This window comes from Mustela nigripes, chromosome 12 (assembly GCF_022355385.1).
Source record: "Mustela nigripes isolate SB6536 chromosome 12, MUSNIG.SB6536, whole genome shotgun sequence".
Lineage (NCBI taxonomy): Eukaryota > Metazoa > Chordata > Mammalia > Carnivora > Mustelidae > Mustela > Mustela nigripes.
This window is the reverse complement of record NC_081568.1, coordinates 67,160,826-67,169,637: the sequence shown is the minus strand read 5'-3', so window position 1 is coordinate 67,169,637 and position 8,812 is coordinate 67,160,826.

The window sequence follows — 8,812 nt, the reverse complement described above, 5'->3', positions numbered from 1 at the left end:
ACCAAGGAATGCAGTAAGAAAGACATGATTTCACCGAAATATTGTCAAAAATAAAGTGTTTTAGTTGCCTCTATGATCAATGTGGGTCTTCAAGATAATGAATGAGATGAATTAACAGTACTATAATATTTAGAAAAGGGGAGAGAATATTCACTCGTTCAAAAAAGGTTGTTTTTGAAGCACCTATGTAGCAGACAATCTCCACTTTGTACTATGTCCTCATTTTTTTAAAAGATTTTTAAAAATTAATTAATTAATTAATTTCATAGACAGAAAGAGATCACAAGTAGGCAGAAGGCAGGCAGAGAGAGAGGGGGAAGCAGGCTCCCCGCTGAGCAGAGAGCCCGATGTGGGGCTCGATCCCAAGACCCCAAGATCATGACCTGAGCCGAAGGCAGAGGCTTAAACCACTAAGCCACCCAGGTACCCCACTATGTTTTCATTTTTTAAAAATTTTAGCTTCAGAAAACCTGGGTTAAAAAAAAAAAAATCACAGGACAGTTACAGGAAAAGGCCTAAACTTTAAACTCAATAAACAAACAACAAACTTTATTCTGAATTATTGTGTCTGTTCCTGCAGTTTTATTAGCAAAAATGTATTTAAAACTGTTTTTTTTAAAAATCATCAGTGGCATCCTGCATATGAAAGTTTTAAACCATCTGCTTTCCAAAATGTTCAGTTCAACATCACCATCTGCTGAAGGGGATTAAGAGCACACCTTGATGAGCATGGAGTAATATAAGGAATTATCGAAGCGTGCTATATTGCACACCTGAAACTAATTTAACACTTTCTGTTAACTATATTGGAATTAAAATCAATTTGTTTTTAAAAAGAAGGAAATTCTGACACAGACTACAAGATGGATGAACTCTGAAGACATTATGCTAAGTGAAACAAACCAGTTACAAGAGGAAAAAAATAATAAATCTCACCATCTGCAACATGTGAAAACTTTTTCTTTTAATTTTCCTCCTATTTCTCATGAACAGCTCTCAGAATGAACTGCAGTATAATCATTGACAGAATTTACATTCTCATCATGTTTAGCTAAACATTTGATCTACTGCAATTTTAAGCGGCAGCAAGAGTAGCAAAGAGTAGCAATAAAAAAAAAAATCTTGTAAACAATTAATTCTGTCTGTGATGCTCTAAATTGCCTCAACCTTTTCCATGGGCTCAAATCCCTGTTTCACTATTGTATTTGGGATAGACACACATTTTTAAAATCCTGAAGTGACATAAGCAGGCAAATGCTATTTGGATTACAAGTTTTATGACAAAGTAATCAATTCTTCTTCTTCAATGAAGTAAACGTGGAAAAAAACAGAAAACACAAGTGGTGACCAATGAGTGTGAAAACACAAGTGGTGACCAATGAGTGTATCAGGCCGCAGGCCCAGGGGCACCAGAAGAAACCAGGCCTCAACCCATTTGTTCAGTCGAGGCTGGCTTCGGCTGACCTGTCCCCCATCCCATTTCTCATCTGGTCGGCAGGTCAGGCCAGTGGCACATGAGTGGCCCGTGAGCCTCCTCCTTAACTTTGAAGATTTTTGTTCCAATTCTTTCATTACTACAATGACCCTCTAAAAGGCTTGGAAAAACACTTGTCTGGGCCCGCATACCATGCTGGCACAAGGATTCTCTCAGGCTATCTCAGACCACTTGTGCCTAGACACATCAAAGACAACCCCTACCCACATCACGCCATGTTGGATAAAGGGGTCCTTGAGGTGGTGCTGACTCCCAGGACTTTATTCGAATTGGGGTTCAGAGCACCCCCCAAACTCAAACACACCATCAACCATTGCTTTAATCAGGATTTCTACTGTTTTTCTCTTTCCTGCTATTTGGCCTCAGACATCAGCTAGGGCACAAAGCCCATTTCCTGGGAAAAATCACGCCACTATCTAAACCTTGTGCTTTCCCTTCCAGCCCCCCCCCCCCCCCACTAGTCTGGCAAACTTGAATACTGTCTCTGAGACAGGGAACAGCGGCTCTGACTGACACTTAGCTTACATTTCTGAAGCCCAGAATCTAAGTATTGACTTATTTTGTTCTGTGGTATGTTATATTAACAGGCCAATTTAGAGTAAAGCCTGCCTCTTGCCCCAGCTAGGTAGGACGCAGTGAGGAGGGAAGGGAAAATGAGGGAAAGGCTGGCTCCTGGGAGGGTGAGAAATGGATACACTGCAGAGTCTTAGTCTCAAACTTAGAAAGAAAAGAAAAAGGACGAATGTCAGAGTGAATATTTGGAGGAGAAGCGCTTAAATTAGTCTTGAAATTAAAGGAGTTTTGAAGTGAAAATAGCTCTGCTTAAGAAGGAAGAGGACCAAAGAGTTAAATCCAGGGTAGAATAGGAACTTACCTACGTGGGGGAGAGGGAAAAAAGTGTTAATTAATTAACCAGCTTTTTAAATTTTTGTGTCATTTTAGTTACTATAGTTTTTCCTGATATAAGTTAAATTTTAGATTTTTAAAATGCAGCGAGGAATGAAATGTGCTGGGCAGAAAAGAATTCACTCACGTCGTTACGACTTCTCTTCAGGTCACACGGTACTTGCAAGATTTTTACCTTTACGAAGGGCATCTTGCTGGCTCAGTCAGCAGACCCAGCGACTCTTGATCTCAGGGTTGTAGGTTCAGGTCCCTTGTTGGGTGTAGAGATCACTTTAAAAATAAATAAATAAAGGTTTTATTTATTTATTTTTACTTCAGGAAAAAGTGAAAAAAAAAAAAAAACAGAGAATTTGTCCTCCTCATCTTCTCCCCTTCTTACTGAGTCTTTCAATCCTAAATCTCAGATGCTGCTATATATGAAAGGCAGTTGGCTTTCTGGTTCACTTAAAATTATATTTTTGTATTGTTACTGAATTAATGCTTGTGTTTTGCTAGACAGTTGTATTTTTCAAAGCATGATGCAAATTTTATTCTACATTATAACAAGGAAAGAATCCGGGCACCAGCCCATAAGCGCATTATAATCTCCTGGAGACTGTGGATTCTGAGAAACAAACTGAGGGTTTTGGAAGGGAGAGGGGTTGGGGGTTTGGTGAGCCTGGTGGTAGGTATTATGGAGGGCACATATTGCACAGAGCACTTGGTGTGGTGCATAAACAATGAATTTTGGAACACTGAAAAAAAATTAAATTAAATAAAAAAAGAAAACAATCCACTTAGTTCTATGGAGAATGAAATGCTATGATTCCATAGAGGATGATAGGAAACAGGCAATCTGAGTTTGTGTCCCTGTGGCCACAGGCTGACCCCAGATGATGCTGGCACTCTGGGAATAGTTTGCCAGCTACTGAGTAGCAGAGAGAGCCTCAAAGCAATATAGAGATAGCCTTACTCATACAATCTATCTTGGCATTGGAAAGCTTATTTAATCCGTCTTTTAAAGTATCTTTTACAAAGATGTCTGGGTGGCTCATTCAGTTAAGGGTCTCCCTCTTGATTTCCGCTCAGATCATGATCTCAGGGTCATGAGATTGATCCCTGAGTCAGGCTCCACACCCCACATGGAGCCCAAGATTCTCTCTCTTCCCCCTCTCCCTCTACTCCTTCCCCAACTCATGCTCACATGTTAGCTCGCTCTCTCCCAATAAAAAAATTATAAAGTATCTTTTTACATAAGGTAAGAATGACAAAATTTGTTCTTATAAATTATTTCTTCAAAATAATAGCCACTTGCAATTTTATTAGCCTTTCCCCCTTCTGGCTATGGCTTACTCTTATTGCTAATAATGTCAGACTTTGTACTTGACTTACCTTTCAATCCGATTTAGCAGCTTTCCTGAAAGTCCCATACATAACACATTAGGATGCTTTTCTTCTTCTTTTTTTTTTTTTTTTTCCACATCAGGATACTTTTAATGACAGTAACAGGAACCCCACTCAAACTAAAGGGATTTCATTGCCTCCCATAACTAAAAGTCCAGATGAAGAACAAATTGCTTGAGTGGTTCAATTTGGGATTTTCTCCATTTCTCTGCAATGCTCAGCTCCACATTTCTGTATGTGTTAGCTTTTCCCCCGTTAGCTCAATCTCCATGTAATTGTAATACAGCTACTGTTGACATTAGGGCAACCTGATAACCTCATTCACATCTGGCTGGAGAGTCTGCCTTTCCATTGTTCTCTGGTAAAAGTAAGGAAGGACTTTCCCAGGAACCACCAGAAAACTTTGTCCTGGTGCCTCATTAATGAGAATATGAGGCTGATTACCATTCTTCACAAGCCACTGTTAAAGGGAATACCAAGACCAACCAGTTCTACCCCATAAGCCGAGGTCAATTACACAAACATTACAAATGACAGAAGAAAATCATCATCATCATCATTATCATCACCATCATCACTACCATCACCATTTCAGATAGGTTAAAAATATTAAACTTATTGGCCTTTATTTTATTTTATTTTATTCCTATTAGAGACCCCTACCATTGCATCTCACTAGTGACCTATTCCACAGCCATGGAGCTTAAAGTAGCTTTTTTCTAAACTTCTGTGTCCAGCTTTTTTCTTCCCATGCTCCTCCTGCAAGCCTTCCCAATCAAGCAAGTTCTCTCTTTCTGGGTTCTGCTAAATAAAGGTATGTGAATATCCTGTATGCTATTCATTCCTATATTAACTTGCTGATTAATTGACACTTAGATAGCTTTGTGATGAATAATAAGAAGGAATATTAGTTGTTAATTATGGTAATTGTTGTCATATGTGAATTAGTAAGGCTTGGGAATTCACCTTTTCAGGAATGTAACCCTCTACCGAAATCTTGTTTCCATGGGAAAATGAATTTATCTTCTATCATTTCCATTGGCATAAATTCATTTATTATTTGAATTAGCATATGGCTCTAAACTTAAATACTAGTTTTTCTAAATTAATGTGACCTTTCATTCATTCAATAAAAATGATATTGCTCAATCTAATCCTGTAGATAGAAAATGGCCATCTCTATTTTTGCAAACTGAAGGCTAAACACAATTGTGCATATTTAATAGATAGATGCAACAAGCATTTTTTTTAATTGAGTGTACCCACGGCCTTCACATTTGTTGTTCACTTCATCTTCCAACATTTTTGGAAGGCAGATTTATAACTTCTATTTTACAGGTAAGCAAAACAAGGCTTAGAGAGGTGAGTCGCCAAGCAAAGGTGACCCAGCTAGCTAAACATCAGGGCTGTGAGAGGACAGAACACAGTAAATCCTGACTCCAGTTTCACTCTACCCATGAGTTTAAATAGGGAGACGTAATGGCTAGACACTGGACAGGACAATGCCAAGGTGACAGTGAATTTAATTTCCAGAAATCATATATCGAAAGAATATTTCGCTACATGTTAAACTTAATTCATCTGCAGTGTGGGCCACTAGACATAAGACACTGTTTGACCAGAAAAATTTTTAAGAAATAAAAAATCACTACATATTAATAAGAGAGATTATTACTCACCATTCTTCTATACAATTTATAGAATATGTTAGTCTGATCTCTCTCCTACACAGAAACAGTAATTTTCTTAAAATTGCCCAATATTTTAGATTCCAACCATAGATGCAAGCATACACACCTCCAGGTTTTTACTGACCTTGAGAGTTTTGAGGAGTGCTAGTCGGCTGTTTTGCAGAGTATTCTCTACTGGCATTTGTGTGATGCTTTTTCCTATGATAAGGCGTTATCTATGGGTTATTGCCCAGTCTTTTTTTAGTCTCGTGTGAATGACTAAAGTCTAAGAAAAACATATGAGAGATCTGAATTAATGCTTTGTTCTGCTTATATACAGAGCTTTCCCCATTTCCCAGAAAAAATTAATTCCTCTTACCACAAACCCCATTTGATATAAATGTCTTTTCATATCACACAGATCATAATATCTTCATATAATATTCTCTTCTTGGTTTAAATAGTGTGTGAAGGTAATTCAATAGCAAAATCAGGTATTTTGATGAGGATCAAAACCAACTGACCACTCATAGACTTCCTTTTTAAACATAATGGTTTGGCTTGCCTAATAATCACCAAAATATTTGATTAGTACAGGATTCACAGAAGTAGATTTGACTGTTATCTTTGATATAAACCAATTAGTTCCTATTTTTCCCTTACTGGTTTTCTTGGCAACATCAAGAAAGAATTGCCTTTTTGTTTGCTAAACTTACTCTGACAGAAATCTGTTTCCTATGTTACTGCTTTTGTGGCATAAGCTTTCACGTATTATCTTCAATATTTGTAGCTCATTTGCATGAAAATATAATATCTAGTCTCAATACTGCAGCTCTTAATATATGGAGAATTTGCTTTCCTCTTCCATTATGTCATTGACAATTTATAAAATATATGCCTGTGGAAAATGGCATTTTTTTGGCCCAGAGATTCACTTACAGATAATAGTACATTCAAGAAATAGCACAAAGAAGAGTCATTGTAAAAAAAAAACGCCCAGGTGGTGGGTATTAGAGAGGGCACGGATTGCATGGAGCACTGGGTGTGGTGCAAAAACAATGAATACTGTTACGCTGAAAATAAATTTAAATAATTTAACAAAATAAATAAGTAAATAAAATCTTATTTAAAAAAAAAGAAAGAAAGACAGCCAAAACCAAAGCAAAGCAAAACAAAACAAAACAAAAAGACAGCCAATGACTTAGCTAATTCCATTCCCAAATCTGGCAGCTCGATGTCAGCATAAACCCGTCTTTGACCCACCTATTACCGGTATGGGTCCCTTGTTCCCATACATCATGCCTATGGAAGCAAAGTAATCCCTTGGCTGCTCTTTCTATTCTGGCCCCAATTGATAAATAGGTAGAAAGAAGTAAAATATCTGCCAATTTTAAGAGAACTGCATCATGAATCCTACTAGAAGACCCTAAGAAACACAATCAATGACAATTCTGTGATTATTTGAAGAGATCCTTTACTGCAATTTTTCTTCCATGTCAAGAATTAGAAGTTAAGAACTGAATTTCAGTTTGAACCAGAATTTATCTAATTTCCATTTTGAAGGGCAAGATGGAAGCACTTAATTTCAAGCTATTTTGGCTTCTCTTCTATCATTTCCCTCAAATTTGGGTCTACATCCTTGGGAATGTGCTGTGGATACTGGAGAGGAGGGGGGCAATGGGTTACCCCACCATGCAGTTCTCTCTGGAAAAGTCAGTTTTATTTGGTTCCCAGTCAAAGATCCATGTAGTTAGCCACTGAGATGCCCCTATTCTAGCACCTAGCCCTCTAAAAGCCAAATGTCCTTCTCACTAATTTCCTGCTGAAGTCAGAGTCATGGGGACCATTCTGTTTCTGAATTAGTCTCATGGCTTCTCATAAGTCTCTGTGACTCTAAGACCAGAAACTTTCTAATCTAGATAGATTCTAGAATCTCTCTTATCTACATTTTCTTGAGGATTTCATTTCTTAGAAATTAAAATCAGAAAACCTTCTTGCCCCCTGCTTTTGTCCTAGTAAACTTGGATCTTGGTAGGGGTTCCATCTTTTTCATATTCTTTCTCCTTTGGAAGAGAATTCATCTTCTCTTCCATTTGCCTCCCCCCCTTTTTTGTGCAAATGTTCTTAATATATAATAAATGTGGGCAACTACCTTCCCCAGGTTTCTAGACATTTTCTCTTAGTTTCTAGCTCTTTAAAAACTTTAATTCTTAGTGTCTTTTGTCTTAAAGAAATTTTGAATCTCATGGGATCTTATTTTCTATTTCTTTTATGTCATGAGTTATTTTATGCACGGATGGAAATTTTCTATATCAAGGGAAAGGAAGAGAAACTCATTACCTCAGTTTTCTATAATTAATTACCGTAATTAATTACACAGAGGGCCCATCTTGGTCTTTATATGTGTTTTCAAGGTTTCTTTTGCCTTTGAAGCATTTTTCAATGGTATAAGTGTGAGGCTTTCTTCCCCCATCCATCTATGGTTCCTTTGAAATCCCGGTCTCATGTGTTTCCTATTTTCCAGTAACTTCTGACAATGCTTTATCCACTGAAGACAGTCTCTCTTGTTCCCTCCATTCCCCCATCTTTTAGTGGATTATTGTTTTCATGATATTTTGTCTTTTACTATAATGAATTTGACAAGAAAGTTACAGGTAAGGGAGTAAGATATGTATGCTAAATTCACCATCATTTTCTCATCTCTAACAATTTAAAAAGTTATGAGTTAGTAGTAAAATGTTCATTCAGATTTATTGCAATAAAGAGCACCCATACATCAAAACTATGTATGTAAAGACAGAACAGACTTTTAATGGGAAAGGTAAAGAATCCAAATCACCAATATAAAAATCAAGTGCCAATGTATTCATTCACTTAATAGTTTTTAATAAAGACAGTTCATCCATTCTCATATATTTAACAGGAGAATGGATACACTTAGACTTACTTAATTCATTCTGACTTAAGAACTTTTTTCTCTTTAAAAATTTCTTATTTCTGCAAAGTTGATTACATCTTGTCATTTTTTCAATCTTAAAGCTTTACATTTTATTTCTATGCTACTATGCTTAACCTATACATTTAAAAAATATTTTAATTTCATAACTCTTGTTTCCCTAGTAAGTACAAAAAGGAACCCCTGTTTCTGCAACTTCTCTTCCAACCAAAATAAGCTTTTTTTTTTTTTTAAGGTTTTGTTTACTGATTTGAGAGAGAGATGAGCAAGTGAGATAGAGAGAGAGAGACAGAGAGACAGAGAATGAACAGGGGGAGAGGGAGAAGTAGACTCCCCACTGTGGAGGGAACCAGATGCAGAGCTCCATCCCAGGACCCTGGCATCATGACCTGAGCCAAAGGC